The sequence below is a fragment of the Mesocricetus auratus genome, unplaced genomic scaffold, assembly GCF_017639785.1.
Source record: "Mesocricetus auratus isolate SY011 unplaced genomic scaffold, BCM_Maur_2.0 Super-Scaffold_100021, whole genome shotgun sequence".
In the NCBI taxonomy this organism is placed as follows: domain Eukaryota; kingdom Metazoa; phylum Chordata; class Mammalia; order Rodentia; family Cricetidae; genus Mesocricetus; species Mesocricetus auratus.
In genome coordinates, this window is record NW_024429202.1 from 5,951,723 (window position 1) to 5,966,992 (window position 15,270).

At 50.6% G+C, this 15,270-nt stretch overlaps 1 long non-coding RNA gene across 2 annotated transcripts; it reads left to right on the forward strand.

Moving 5' to 3' along the window:
- The first annotated feature begins 12,476 nt into the window (after nucleotides 1-12,476).
- On the forward strand, nucleotides 12,477-14,757 carry LOC110341281. 2 transcript variants are annotated; one of them, XR_002383161.2, is made up of 3 exons: nucleotides 12,477-12,682; nucleotides 12,981-13,155; nucleotides 14,604-14,757. It is a non-coding gene; the product is annotated as an uncharacterized LOC110341281 (long non-coding RNA). The 2 variants fall into 2 exon arrangements; XR_005870179.1 differs by lacking the exon at nucleotides 12,477-12,682 and having other exon boundaries at nucleotides 12,907-13,155.
- Nucleotides 14,758-15,270: the final 513 nt, after the last annotated feature.

The window sequence follows — 15,270 nt, forward strand, 5'->3', positions numbered from 1 at the left end:
ACAAGCAACAAGCCCCAGTGACCCACCTGCCCCCACCACACACACACACACTCACAACACTCTCACACACACACTCACATACACACTCACACACACTAACACACACACACCATCTGGGGTTACAGGAACATACAACTACTCCCAGCTTTTTGTACGTGTGCTAAGGATTTGAACTCAGGTCTTCATGCTTACAAGCAAATATGCTTACCCAGTTAATCATGTCCTTAAGCCCCTTGGACTCTAAGAACTCTTCTGTACCAGGCTGAGAGATGGCTCAGAGGTTAAGAGCACTGGCTATGCTCTTCTGAAGGACCTGAGTTCAATTCCCAGCACCCACATGGTGGAGTATAACCATCTATGATCTGGTGCCCTCAATCTGGCCTGCAGGCATACATGCAGGCAGAACACTGTATACACAATACATGGGTTTTGTCTTCTTTCTTTTTGTTTTTGTTTTGTTTTGTTTTTTGAGAGAGTCTCACCACGTAGCCTAGGCTGGCCTGGAACTTGCTATGAAGCCCAAGTTAGCCTTAACCTCATAGTCCTGTCTTGGCCACCTGTGTACTAGGATTACAAGAAGGGGTTACCATTTCCAGATCCTAGTGGCTGAGCTTTATTAAAATTTGCTGTGTGATTCCAGGCAACACACATGGCCACTCTGGGCTTTATCCGTTAAGTCAGGATTTTCCATCATCTCTGCTTAGGTCATAGTCTTACTATGAGGGTCACTCCCCATGGGTGGCTGTGGCAGGAAGCTGGTCCTCCTGGTGTCTTAGGGTTTCTAAGGCAAGACTCCAACTCCACAAAGCAAGGGTTTATTTATCTTACATTTCCACATCACAGTGTGTCACTGAAGGAAATTGGAGCAGGTCTCTAGGCCACTGGAGGCAGGAGCTGATGCAGAGGTCGTGAAGGAACGCCGCCCACTGGTTGCTCGCCCTATTTTTTTAATACAACCCAGGGCCACCTGCCTAGGAGTGGCACCGCCCATGGTAGGCTGGTCCCCACATTAATCAAGGCAGTGCCCCACCGGCTTGACAACAGGAACTTTCTCAGTTGAGAATCCCTCTTTCCAAATGACTCTAGCTGTGTCAAACTGACAAGCCCAGCTAGCACAGACCTGGGCAGACTGATCAGGGTAAGAAAAGCCAGTGTCATGTGTGTGCCATGGTGACCGGCCTATAATCCGGCACTCAGGAGGCTGAATCAGGACATTGCCATAAACTCCCGGCTACCCAGACTACAGTATAAGGTTCTATTTTAAAAAAATAAATAAGCCCGGTTATCTTGTCCAGCCTTGACATGAGGGTTTGTGCCTGGTCTTATTGTAACTTGTTATGCCATGTTTGGTTGATCTCCCCGGGAAGCCTGCTCTTTTCTGAGGGGATCAGAGGAAGAGTGGATGTCGGTTTGGGAGGGGGAACCAGGAGGAGGGAAGGGAGGGAAACTTCAGTTGGGATGTAATATATGCGGGAAGAAGAAATAAATAAATTCGGGCGTGGTGACACATACAAACACAGTACTTGGAAGGCTGAGGCAGGAGGATCTCTGTGAGTTTGAGAGCATCCTGGTCTACAGAGTGAGTTCCAAGCCAGCCAGGTCTACAGAGTGAGACCCTGCCAAAAACAAAACAAAACAAACTCCCCTCCAAACAAACAAAACACCTGCAGGAAAGTGGGCCAGCTGGTGAAGCTGGGAGGCAGGAGAAGCAACATGAATGTCCCCTGATCCTGTTGGGATGCCTTGTCCCTTCGTATCTCATAGCAACCTCATTTGAAGGGCAGAGACTAGGCATGGTGGCACACACCTTTAATCTCAGCACTTGGAACGGCGAGTCAGAAGGACCTCTGTGAGTTCAAGGCCAGCTCGGACCTCAATAAAACTAAACAATAAATAGATTTTATTTCTTTCCAGTATCCTTCCCTCCCCCTCCTTTCTTACCTTTCATTTCTTCTTCTTTTTGTTTAATTTTTAATGTATATGTGTGTGCACACCCCCTCATCTCAGAGCAGAGGGGGATTCACAGGCTGGCACCCAGAGGCAGAGCTGATGAACGGGAGCTTGTGGGCTGTGCTCCTTTGCTGGGCCAGAGGTGGCAGCTTTCTCTTTGTAAAAAATTATGTGGCCGGGTGGTGGTGGTGGCGCACGCCTTTAATCCCAGCACTTGGGAGGCAGAGGCAGGTGGATCTCTGTGAGTTTGAGGCCAGCCTGGTCTACAGAGTGGGTTCCAGGCCAGCCTCCAAAGCTACAGAGAAACCCTGTCTTGGAAAACCAATAAATAAATAAATAAATATATGGAGCTGAGGAGATGGCTCAGGGGTTAAGAGCACTCGCTGCTCTTCCAGAGAACCCGAGTTCAGTTCCCAGCACTCACTTTAGGCTGTTTACAACTATAACTCTAGCTGCAGGGGATCCAAAGCCCTGTTCTGGACTCCCGGGGCACGTGCACACATAAATAATATATAAATACATATTTGTTTTCTATGATGTGTGCAGCCTCACATGCATGTGCTCACACACACACACACACACACAAACACACATGATAGCTGGGGCACACATGTGAAGGCCAGAGGAAGCCTGAATTTATGTGGTAGAAGTCAGTTTTCTCCTACCATATAAGTCCTGGGACTCAAACTCCATGAGTCAGCCTTGGCAACAAAGTCTTAAGCCCCGAGCCATTCACCTGGCCTGCTTGCCCCCCCCCACTTTTTTTTTAAACAGAGTAAGAATTTGACATAGACTCACCTGGGTAGTGAGGCCTGGCCGAGCTGTCTGAGGCCCAGTACTTGTTTCCCAGTGCCTGAGTGGGCTTGAGGGGCTGGTGTTATTGGAATGTCACCAGGGAGGCTCATAATGACCATGTGGGGACTTCCTGGGGCAGCTGGGTTTTAGGGTACTTCTGAGGGATGAGTGGAAAGAATTAAAAGTTCTAGAAGGGCAGAGAACTTAGAAAAGTTGAAGAAACGGTTCTACTGGCCAGGAGTGCATATTTCGGGGCAAGCTGAGACTCCACTGTGGAAGCTTGAATAACAGTTGCCTGGGGCAGGGCTAACATCTTGTCCCCTGTATCTGCACCCAGTGGACAGTTTCAGAGAGAACTGGCCAGGACAGGGGCAGAGGAGGCTGGGGACTGGCCAGGCAGGCTGTGCTCAGATCTAGGGGATGGAGGACTCTCACCTGGCGTGCTTCCCGTTTCCTAGCTAAGACCCCGGGCTCTGTCCTTCCTTCTGCATCCCAGCAGTAAACAGATGTATAAAGCAACCATTCCCATTTAAAGTTCTGCACACGGAAGGGAGGAGAGCCTGCAGGCCAGCTGCACCCTTGTTTGGCAATGTTTGTGCTTACAACAAACCTGATAGACAGAGATTTATCACCGTTTTCATTAGCTGAGGTTGGTTTGCTTTGCTGCAGGTTTCTACCAGGCTCCCCCCAAGCCCCTCCCCATACACACACAGACGCCCTGGAGTTACAGATTTATCGTAGGCAGGAGGTGGGGGCTTCAGGGAGGGAGGGGGCAGAGCAAGGTGTGGGTTTGGAGCAGGGTGGAGAGGAAAGTAGGCATCGGAAGAGGGTGTGGTTAGGAGTGCACCCCAAGAAAGACTGCAGAGAAGGAAGCTATTTAGACTAAGTGTGTGGACATGGGTCTTGCGAAGCAGTTGATGGGTACTTGAAACACCCCTCCCCCCACACACACCTCAGCATCACCCTTAGGAGCATACATATTGGTGAGCTACTGATTTTTTAAAAGATTTATTTGAGTTTTAATTATGTTGGGCTGGGGAGGAAATTTTCTTTATGTGAGTTCAGATGCCTGGAGAGGCCAGACAATGCCAGACCCCTAGTGCTGGAGTTACAGCTTATGAACACACTTACCACCAGTCCCACCCCCGATGGTACTGGGAATAGAACTCATGCGTCTGCACGTACAGTTTGAGCTCTTAACTACTGAACCACCCCTCTAAGTCCCCCTATTTAACGCTTTGACACAGGGTCTCCCTATGTAGCCCAGGCTGTCCTGGAACTTGCAATGTAGACCGGGCTAGCCTTGAATTCGGAGATCTGCCTGCCTCTGTCTCCAGAGTGCTGGCATTAAAGATGTGCACCATGACTCTTGGTTACTTACTATTTTTTGTGGTGCTAAGGACCCAGTGTAGAGTCTGAGGCATCCTCAGCTACATCCCCTCTTAGTTTTTTGTTTTGTTTTTGGTTGTTTGAAAGAAGGTCTTATGTAATGAAGGTATGTTAGTAGCTGGTCTATTGATGTGAAGAAATGCCATGACCAAGACCACTCTGATAAAGAAAGCATTTACAGTCAGGTGGTGGTGGCGCAGGCAGGCAGATCTCTGAATTCGAGGCCAGCCGGGTCTACAGAACAAGTGCCTGTCTCAAAAAAAAAAAAAAAGAAGAAGAAGAAAGCATTTACTTGGGAGCCCACTTATGGTTTCGGATAGTTGGTCCATTATCATGGCGGGAAGCAGACAGGCATAGCACTGGAGCAGAAGCCGAGAGCTCTACAGCCTGATCCAAAGGCTGAGTCACTGGACCAGGTGTGGGCTTTTGAAACCTCAAAGCCAACTCCCAGAGACACTGCTCCTCCAATAAGGCCACACCTACTCCAACAAGGCCACACCTCCTGATCCTTCCAGACAGTCCACCAAATGATGACTAAGATTCAAATATGAACCTAGGGGCCACTCTCATTCAAACCACCACCTCACCTGCTATGTGGCCAAGGCTGGTCTTGAACTTCTGATTCTCTTGACTTCACCCTCCAAGTGTTAAGACATAGGTATGCATTGCTACATCCAGCCACACTCCTTATGCTTTGGATATGGTTCCATGATGTTGCTTGGGCTGGTCTAGAACTCAGACTCTTCCTGCCACAGCCTCTAAAGTCCTGTGGTTGGCAGGGTTGTCAGTTAGTGGACATCATCTGTAATCACAGTATGCAGGAGTCTGAAGCAGGTTTACTAGCCCTGCCCAGTGTTTAGGCCCAGCCTGTCCCAAAAGAACAAACAGGGCCATCAGATGACACCACAGGGAAAAGCTCTTCCCCCTAAGACTGGCAACCTGAGTTTGATCCCCTAAACCCACACTGCAGAAGCAGAGAACTAACTCCTTTAAGTTGTCCTCTGATTTCCACATGTGCACTCATGGCATGTGCAAATGCACACACGACACATACACACAAACACACATACAAACACACACATACACACAAATACAAATATAGATACACAAACATACACACACATACACATATACACACACAAACATACACATACATATACATATACATATACACACACATACACACACAAACACATATACACACATATACAAACACACAAACACACATAGATACACAAATACACACATATACACACACATACACACACAAACACACATAGATACACAAATACACACAAAAACACACACATAACACACAAACACACACATACATACACAAATACACACACACTCTCTCAAATAAATAAATAGGGCTGGTGTAGTGGTTAGGTTTTGTCAACTTGGCAAAGACTGGGGTCATTTGAGAAAAAGGAACCTCAACCGAGAAAATGCCCCAGCAGATTAGCTCGTAGGCAAGTCTGTAGGACATTTTCTTGATTGATTGTTGATGTGGGAGGGTCCAGACCACTGTGGGTGGTGCCACCCCTGGGCAGGTGGTCTTGGGTTCTATAAGAAATGAGTTGAGGACCTAGGTCAGATGTCTACAGACTGACCTAGGTCCTCTGCATATACATTATGGCTGAGTAGCCTGGTGTTCTTTCTTTCTTTCTTTCTTTCTTTTCTTTCTCTCTTTTTTTTTTTTTTTTTTTTTTTTTTTTTGGCTTTTCAAGGCAGGGTTTCTCTGTATTGTTTTGGAGGCTGTCCTGGAACTCACTCTGTAGACCAGGCTGGCCTCAAACTCACAGAGATCCGCCTGCCTCTGCCTCCCGAGTGCTGGGATTAAAGGCGTGTGCACCACCGCCTGGCCCTAGCCTGGTGTTCTTATGGGATTCCTAACAGTGGGAGCAGGGGGTATCACTCACTCTTTTGCCTACTTATGGGGACCCTTTTCCTCCTCCTGGGTCCCCTATCCAGTCTTGATGTGATGGTGTGTGTCTGGTCTTACAGCAGTGTATCATGTGGTGTTCGGCTGATGTCCCTGTGAGGCCTTCTTTTTTCTGAGTAGAGACAGAGGGGGGGCGGATCTGGGGGAGGAGGGAAGTGGGGAGTAGAGACTGGGGGGAGGGGAGGAGGAGCTGGGATGTGATATGTGAGAGATGAATAAAAAACAAGAAAATAAGTAAGCACATCAAAAGAAAAGAGTTGAGTAGGGCACACACAGGCCAGGGGGCAGCGTCCTCCAAGGCCTCTGCTTCAGTCCCTGTCTCTGGGTTCCTGCCCTGACTCCCCTTCATAACGGACTGCAAACCGTAGCTGAAACAAATCATTGCCTCACCATGTTACCTTTGCTTATGGGGTTTATCATAGCATTATAAGTAAAACTAAGACCACTGGCAAGATGGCTCAGCCAATAAAAGTACTAGCTACACAAGCCTAATGACAGGACTTCAATTCCTGGGGCCCATGTACAGGTGGAAAGAGTGAACTGATGCCACAAATTTGTCCTCTGATCTCCAAGCACACACAAATAATAAATACTTTAAAACTCTAAGATAACCCAACCCCAAGCACTGAGATTACAGGTGTGTGCTGAATTGTCACGGCATGGCCATAATCTAGGCCAAAGGCCAAGAAGGATGACAGCGGATCTTGGGCAACCTCCAGGGCTACTATGGTCCAGCAGCGTTTAACATCAATCTTGTAGCTTCCCTTGTATGCCAGGCTTTGCTATGGGTCTTTGAATGACTCTTATTTCCACCCTCAAACTACTCTCTGGTGTGGTGGCTCACACACATTACCCCTTAAGTCTGAGGCGGGGAACCTCGAGTTTGAGGCCTGCCCAGGCTGCTCATGGAAATCCTATTTTCAAGGTGCTGCTGAGGAAGGCTGCTTAGCATGCGTGAAAGCCCCGGGTCTCATTGCATCATCAAATGAGCAGGGTATGGTGGTCCAGGCCCATAGCCTCAGCACTCAGGAGGCAGAGGCAGGAGGATGCCCACGAATTCAAGGCTGTGTGGTTTGTCTGAGGCCAGCCCCAGCTGCAGATCTTGTTTCACAAGTACCAAAGGGTCAGCAAGAGGTCGGTTGGAGAGGTAATGCAGAGGTCAAAAGCAGCGGTTGATCCTCAGGAGGACCTGGATTGGGTTCCCAGCAGCCACATTGGCTTACAGCCTCCTGTAACTCCAGCTGCAGGGAGTGGTCACTTCTGGCCTTGGCACTGTACACACACACACACACACACACACACACACACACACACACACGCTCGCGCGCACGCACGCGCACACACACGAGAAAGAAAAAGAAATTTTAAAAAAGAAAGGAAGCGAAGAATGAATCATCAGGAGAGAGTTGGGCCATGGTGCCTGGAGATGACGGATGGAACATGAAGAAACAGATCAGGGTGAGTTAGTTACCCAAGGCCACACACAGCCCTGAGACAATACGGTGCCACAGCCAACTCCTGCCACACCCATGGAGTGCTAGGAACCCCTTAGCTGGACTTACTTTGTCGTTTGATTTTGATCTTTATTTACTTATTTATCTATTGCTTTTCAAGACAGGGTTTCCATGTGTGGCCCTGGCTGTCCTGGAACTTGCTCTGCAGACCAGGCTGGCATGGAACTCAGAGACCTTCCTGCCTCTGCCTGCAGAGAGCTGAGATTAAAGGCATGCGCCACCATGTTCACTCTTGTGGTTAAATTTTGTTTTAATTATTATGTGCAGGGTGCACATGGCGGTCAGAGGACTAACGTGCGACATTTCCTCCTTCCGCCTCTACGTGGAACCAAACGCGTCAGGCTTGTGCAGCAAGCGCCCTCCTTCGGCCACCTCACTGGCCCAGGAACTTTCGGTTCTGACACAGGGTCTCCGGTAGCCCACCCTAAGCTTTAACTTCTGGCCCTTCTCCTAAGCCAGGTGTCCTGCAGGCTCCCGCATTGTCCCCCTGGCTGCGCTGTCCCTTAACCTGACTTACATGTTCCTCCCAGGGGCCTTCAAGATGATTCAACTAATAAAGGCATCTGCAGCCAAACTCCACAGCCTGCGTTCAATCCCACAGACCCATATAAGGAAGGAGAAAACCACATAAATAAACGAAATGTAATTTTCCAATGGGCCATTTTATGAGTTAGCAATAATCAATGCTTTCTAGAAGTCCTTGAATGCAGACTCTGAGTCCCCCAGCTGCCTGAGAGGGAGGGCATGCAGACCCTGTGTTCCCCAGCCGACTGAGTGGGAGGACAATGGGTTATACACATCATCTTGATTGACAGGACACACCAGTAGCTGAACAACAGCAAATCCCCCAGAGCTAAGCGGGGCTCCCAACCATGATATCTTCAAGCCCCTGCTTTTTGGGATTAGGGTCAGTTGCCACCCTGTCTTGGGCCAGGCCACACCTATCAAAGACCTGTGACAGTCCAGCCTTTCCTGCGGCATACAGAGCGAACATCTGTTACTGCCAGGCTGGGATCTGATTCTCCTTCCAGACTGAGGGGAATCACCCAGACCCAGGGGCCCAGAGTGGGGTGAACAAGGCAGAGAAGGAATGATCGCAGCCTTCAGATGTTTTCCACTCATCCCTGGATGGGGCAAAAGTACAAGTGGGGGTTCACGTTCCGTATGTCTAAATATTTAACAGTGATAAATCAAGTTAACAAACTTAAATAAAACGGGTCCTATCCTGGTAGACCGGCGGGAATCCCTCCTAAGGCTGAGAGTTCTACCCAGGTCCAGACAGGGAGACACAGCCCCTGAGCCTCGAGCCTCTTCCTTCCTTCTCGCCTGCAGCTTTTGCACTGTTTTGTGACAAGGTCTTGTTTAGCCCAGGCTAGCCTCCAGCTCAGTATAGTCCAGGATGACCCTGGTTTCTTGATTCTCCTACCCCTACCTCCTGAGTTCTGGGATGACAAGCATTTGTCACCTTTGCCTGCTTTCTGCAGTGCTGTGGATAGGGACACTCTAGGCAGAGGGACATTACCAATGCACAAGTCCTCCTATGACAAGCGCTGAGGCATCAAACCCCCTGCAGTCGTCCCTGGACAACAGCCCGCCCACTGACGGGTGAGCTGGGCCACGCTAGCTGGGTGAGCTGGGCCACGCTAGCTGGAACCCGGCTGGCTCTCAGGACTCTAGACACTATGCCTCTTACCTGGCCGTCACAACAGCTCCCAGCTGTTCTCTTTGCTTCCACTCCTGTCCCTGCCTCCAGGCTGGTCTATACCAGCATCGAAGCCCTTTAAAAAAATGTGTTTGCAGGCTGGCGAGATGGCTCAGTGGGTAAAGGCATTCGCTGCCAAGGCTGAAGGCTTGAGTTGGATCCTGGGGACCTACATGGTGGAAGGAGAGAACTTGCTCCCAAAAGTTGTCCTCTGACCGCCACACACGGCACATTCACCCCATGGGTACTGCCCACACTAACAAAAACACGTAATATCAACGTCTTTTTAAAGTGTCCTTCAGAGCACTGGCTGTTACTGTCGAGAGGCTCACAACTGCCAGTGTCCCCAGCCCCAGGGGACCTGATGCCTTCTTGTAGCCTCTGAGAAGCCTTGTGCTCTCATGCACATACCCTACACAGACAGAAACATGCACATAATTAAAGTTAGAATTAAAAAGTTTAAATTAACATGTGTTTCCTGCTGGGCACGGGAGCACACACCTGTAGCCAAAGCACTTGGAAGGCAGAGGTAGACGGATCCCAAGTTCAAGGTCAGTCAGCCCAGGCTACAGAGAGACCTTGTATGCTCTCAGAACATCAAAGGCTGGGCATATAACCCAGTGGTAGAGCTCTTACCCAGCATGCGTGGACACATCCTGAATTCAGCCTCGCACACCACAGAACCCATATATAATATATATGAGTGCGTGCGTGCGTGCGTGCGTGAGTGCTGGCTGACGAGCTTCACTCTGGCTTGGCTACTCTCCAGCTCTGAACCTTGGCAGTTGGAGACACATCTGGTCTACCACCTGAAGGATGCTGGGTTTGCATGAGAAGGGGTCTAAAGTTAGGGGGTGGGTTTCCTGATGGGAGGACTGGGGACAGACATAGGTTATAGTGACTCTGTCCACCTGAGGGCCATCCAGCCCTCTTCTTGACATTCCCCCAAAGTCACCCCAGTGCTGGTCACTGAGGAAGGTCCTAGGTGTGCAGCAATGTGTCCAGGGCCACCCCCCTTTTCCTACCCACACCGGGCTCGACTAGGTCAGCTAGATCCTCAAGTGGCTTTTAAGCAATTAGGCTGAGCGCTAAGCACTTGCAGATCTAATTGTGTCAACAACCCTCAAAGTGTTGGAGGCTGTGGAAAGCCAAGGCTGAGCTCACCCAAGGCTCAGGAGTCAAGTCCTTGACGGGTCCAGGGCCCAGGCTTCTTGTCCTCTGGTCCCTTTCTGCTGTCCATCTTCTTGGTGCTGACGTGGAGGCCTGCTAGGGACTGAGGTGACCCTCATCTCTAGACTCTGAGGGCCCTGTGGCCCTCCCCTGTCTTAAGTAACTGCTCTACTGAAGTCAGTACCCTATCTATTCACACCCCAGCAGGCCCTCCACCTGTGTGGCCAGAGAGGCCTCGGGAGTAACCCGGTGTTGAGGGCGAGGTGCTTGGGAGTTAGGCCGGCCTCAGCCTCCGTGAGGAGGAAGGGCTGCACCAGCTGAGCCGAAGAAATGAAGAGAGTGGGGTTGTGAGCAGACAGAGGAAGGACAATGGCCTGAGGGGGATCTGAGGAATGGCTCCATGGAGGAGTGACCTAGAACTGAGCTTGAAAACAATGGTGCATCCTATAGGCCAAGCCAAAAGCCAAAAGTAGGATATATTCTTCTGAGTTATGTGGGGATACTTGGGGTGTATGGGTGGTGTTGAAACCGGGTGCCACATAGTCCAGGCTGACCTTGAACTCACCATGACACTGAACTTCTGATCCTCTTGTCTCTACCGCCCACTTGAAGGATTAAAGCAGTGTACCACCATGCCCCCTTCATAGGGTTGTGTCAGTCAAACCCAGGGCCTCTTGTATGCTAGACAAGAACTCTGTCAACTGAGTCACATCCCCAATCCACTGTTTCATTGCTGATTTTTCTTTATGTGGGTGTGGTGTGCATATGTGCACACGAATCCATGCATTATTTTGCATGTATGTGCACATGTATGGAGGCTCAATGTGAGGAGTCATGCCCTCATCATTCTTCCACCGTATTCGTTGAGACAGGGCCTCTCAATCAAACCCAGAGCTCACCAATAAGGATAGTCTTCCTATAGCCACTGAGCTATCTCCAGCCCTCTGTGTTATTTTTCGAGACAGGGTCTCTCATGGCTGAGGCTGACCTGGAACTCCCTAGGCAGCTGGATCTGGCCTTGAACTCCTGATCCTCCCGTCTCTACCTCCTAAGTACTAGGTTTGTACTTAGAGAGATGGGGAAGATCTCTCGCTGAACCAGGAGCTTACATATTGTTCTAGACTGACTGGCCATGAGCTCCAGGATCCACCCGTCTGTAACTCTGCCTCCCCGGCTCTGGGACTGTAGTCATGTGCTGTAGTGCCAGGCTTTTAATACGAGTGCTGGGTATCCACACTCAGGTCCTCGTGCTTGCTGACCCTTCCAAGGGACATCTTGAGTGCTCCACCCTCCCACCTGCCCACCCCACCCCCGCCTCCAACTTCTTGTACAGTCCCTGCTGAGACACCTTCAGACTGTTTGGCTAGCCACTGTCCAAGCTCTGAGCTCTGTGGGTATCCATACCTGAGATACATGAATCTAGCCCCTGGTTTGGTTTTTAAAGGGAGCAGTCCAGGCTCACTAAACCACCCAGGCTAGACTTGAACTCATTAGGTAGCCCTGACTAACCTTGAACCCATGATCCTCCTGCTCCAGCCTCTGGAGTGCTGGGATGACAAGTGTGCCCCCCACTAAACCTGGTTAATACAGTGTCAAGAACTGGACCTGAGCTATATCCCCAGGGCTGTACTAAGACACTCACCTAGACAATTGCTGGGTCCCTGGCATCCTTGAGCCCCTCTGTCTTCTAATAACTCAAGCCTATGTAGAGACCCTGGAGAACATTCCGCCCCAAGGTCTGGTGTCCTGAGTGAGCACCTGGCCAGCTTCCTAGGGTCCTCAGCTCCATCACCAAACTGAACAGACTGACAGCACCTGCCTGAAGGTCTGCCCCCCATTATCAACCTAGGCAAGGTCCCCCAACTTTTTCCTGTGGATGGGGACAAAATAGAGCTAGCAGCATAATTAAATGCCAGTCCAACAGTCAGGGTAGGTATCGCTACCCACAGAGCCCAACGCTCGGCCAGTGGCTAGCCAAACAGTGAGCTATCCCAGCAGGAGGGGCAGGGATAGTCTCCTAGGAACACCCAGGGAATTATTGAACGAATCAAAGAGCACACAAAGGGGCCAGCTGCCAAGACTTTTCCCTGGAAAGGGTCGCTTTGGAGGCCGTGGCCAGGCGTGTTTACCTTGATGTGGGTCATGAATCTTACAGCAAGAGTCGCTAGCAGGAAGGGAAAGTTTTGGAAACCGGATGTTTCTCTGTAAAGGAGCCAGGTGGGCAACAGCTACTCGCACAGCCCTCCCCTAACCTGGACTGCCCCCCTCCCCACCTCACCTCTTTCTGCCCTCAACCTACCCTCGCTATTCCTTCCGGGGGTAGCTCAGGTGGTGAAAGGTGCTTTCTGGAGGGGAAAGGTATTTGGCAGGAGCGGGAGGGTGGGGGAGGGGAATGTCAGCTTGTGCTAACTTGAGGGGTGTGGCCCCAGGCGTGTCAACATGAGGAAGGAGTGGCCTCCTGCTTGAGCTCCGGCTGGTGGGAGCAGTGGAAATTCCTACTGGCCCTCTCTTCCAGCCCTACCTGCCACGGCAGCAACTTCACAAACAAACAAGGCATAGGCGGAAGTCAGCGAGACACCTGGCCTGAGCCTCTGTCCTTGAGAGTTCCAGACAAACTCGGCACCTAGGAGCCCAGGAGCCCACACCACCTGAAGTCCCGCCCACTTCCCGGGCCATCGTGAAGCAGCCAAGTAAGTCACTTGGCCTTTCTGAATCCCAGAGTCTTCTTCAACCGACAAAGGCAAAAAGGACAGGTGTCAGAAGTACACTTAGTTGTTCAAACGCTGCCTCTGCATCTAAGTGGATCCTGGAGACGGCATGGGTCCAGAGGTTCCGGCTTGTCTCAGCACTCCCCCCTCCCTCCCCCACATCTCTGGCGGCTATGGGTGACCTTGAACTTGTGATCCGTTTCCCAACTGTTGGGATTATAGGCCTGCACCACCAAACCCAGTTTTATGCATTGCTGGGGCTCGGCCTGAGACTTTGCATTTGCCAGGCAAGTAAGCTCCTCTTTTCTCACCTCAGGTGCTCACGTGACTGACTGCCTTGAGGCTTTGGAGGTGGGTTATGAGAGAAAGAGTGAAGATCACCAGTTAGGCTCCAGCCATAGGAGTCCATTACGAGTTCTTCTTTTTATTTAGTTATTTCTATTGTATCCGTATGTGTATGTGTGCCCCTGCGTGTGCCCATGTGCACCACCTGATCCTGGAGTTACAGACAGTCGTGAGCCACTGTGCGGGTCCTCCAGAGGAGCAGTCAGTGCTCCCAGAGGCCGAGGCAGCTTTCCAAACCCTCTGTTGCTTCCTTCACCACCCTTAGATTGAAGCCAGCCACGGCGCACACAGCTTCAATCCCAGCACAAAGGCCGAAGTCCAGTGGGAGCTCTGTGAGTTGGAGGCCAACCTGGTCTATGTAGCTAGCTGCAGGATAGCCAGGGCTATATAGACGGATGCTGTCTCCAAAAAAAAGCAAAAACAAAAAGCATAAACCTCAGATTCTAAGAGGCCCCACTATTTTATCTTCCATGCTTTTAGTAATGCATGGTGATACAAGCCTATAGTCCTGGCATTTAGTAACGCATGGTGGTACAAGCCTAAAGTCCTGGCATTTAGTAATGCATAGTGGTACAAGCCTAAAGTCCTGGCATTTAGTAACGCATGGTGGTACAAGCCTATAGTCCTGGCATTTAGTAATGCATGGTGGTATAAGCCTATGTCCTGGCATTTAGTAATGCATGGTGGTACAAGCCTATAGTCCTGGCATTTAGGATCTGATGCCTCTGGTCTCCTCCTGCACGTATACTCACATGCACAGAATCATACACACATAACATAATAGAAAAACCAAATCTTTAAAACAAAAAAGTCCTCCCATCTACATATAGAGACTGGGGACAGCCTTGTGTACATGAGGCCCAAAAGAAGTAAAACAAAAGCAACCACCCTGGTGTGCTCAGTGAACGGGGGACACTATGGAACTGACACTGGATCTCTGGGCGAGCTAGGGAGACAGGCCCCTTCCCACACAGCTCCCGACCAGGGAAGAGTCACTTTGGAATTTTACACCCACGCTTCATCCCAAGTGAGCCCAAACCTCAGGGGTGTGGCCCAGTGATTTTTCTGTGCCTTTGTTTCCCCAGGTGTGACGTGAAGCTCATTCCCAGTGTGCCCCCCCCCCGCATCTGCCGCATTATAGGAATCGCGTCGATGGCTCTCAACCTTCCTAACGCTTCCAGCCTTTAACACAGCTCCTTGTGTTGTGGTGACCCCAACCATAAAATCATTTTCATTCTTCTTCATGACTGTAATTTTGCTGCTGTTATGAATCGCAATGTAAATATCTGTATTTCCCGATGCTCTCAGTCACCCCTGAGAAAGGGCCGTTCAATCCCAAGGGGCCGTGACCCACAAGTTGAGAACCACTGAATTAAGTGAATGACTTTGAACAAGATCGGCAAGAGCGCTAAGGACTCCTTAAAAGCCTCACCATGGTGCTTCCAGAATTCAGACTGAAGGCAGAGGACAAACAGCTAGGAACATGTGACTGCTGTCAGGCCCCACCCCTTCCCCCACCCCCACCCCTACCCCTGCCCAATGCACCTGGGAGAGGCCCGCTCTGCTCTGGCCTCTGTAGGGGATGGGAGGCCAGGAGGAGGCTCACCTGCCTTCGGGTCCGAAGTCCAGGGGGCCCCACCCACCCTGGCACTGTGCCCCACCCCCACAGCAGAGCGGTGGGCACTGCCACGCCCCAACCTGCCACAGCCTCTGGGAGTCTGTGACAAGAACCAAACCTTCCCCGGTCTCCCC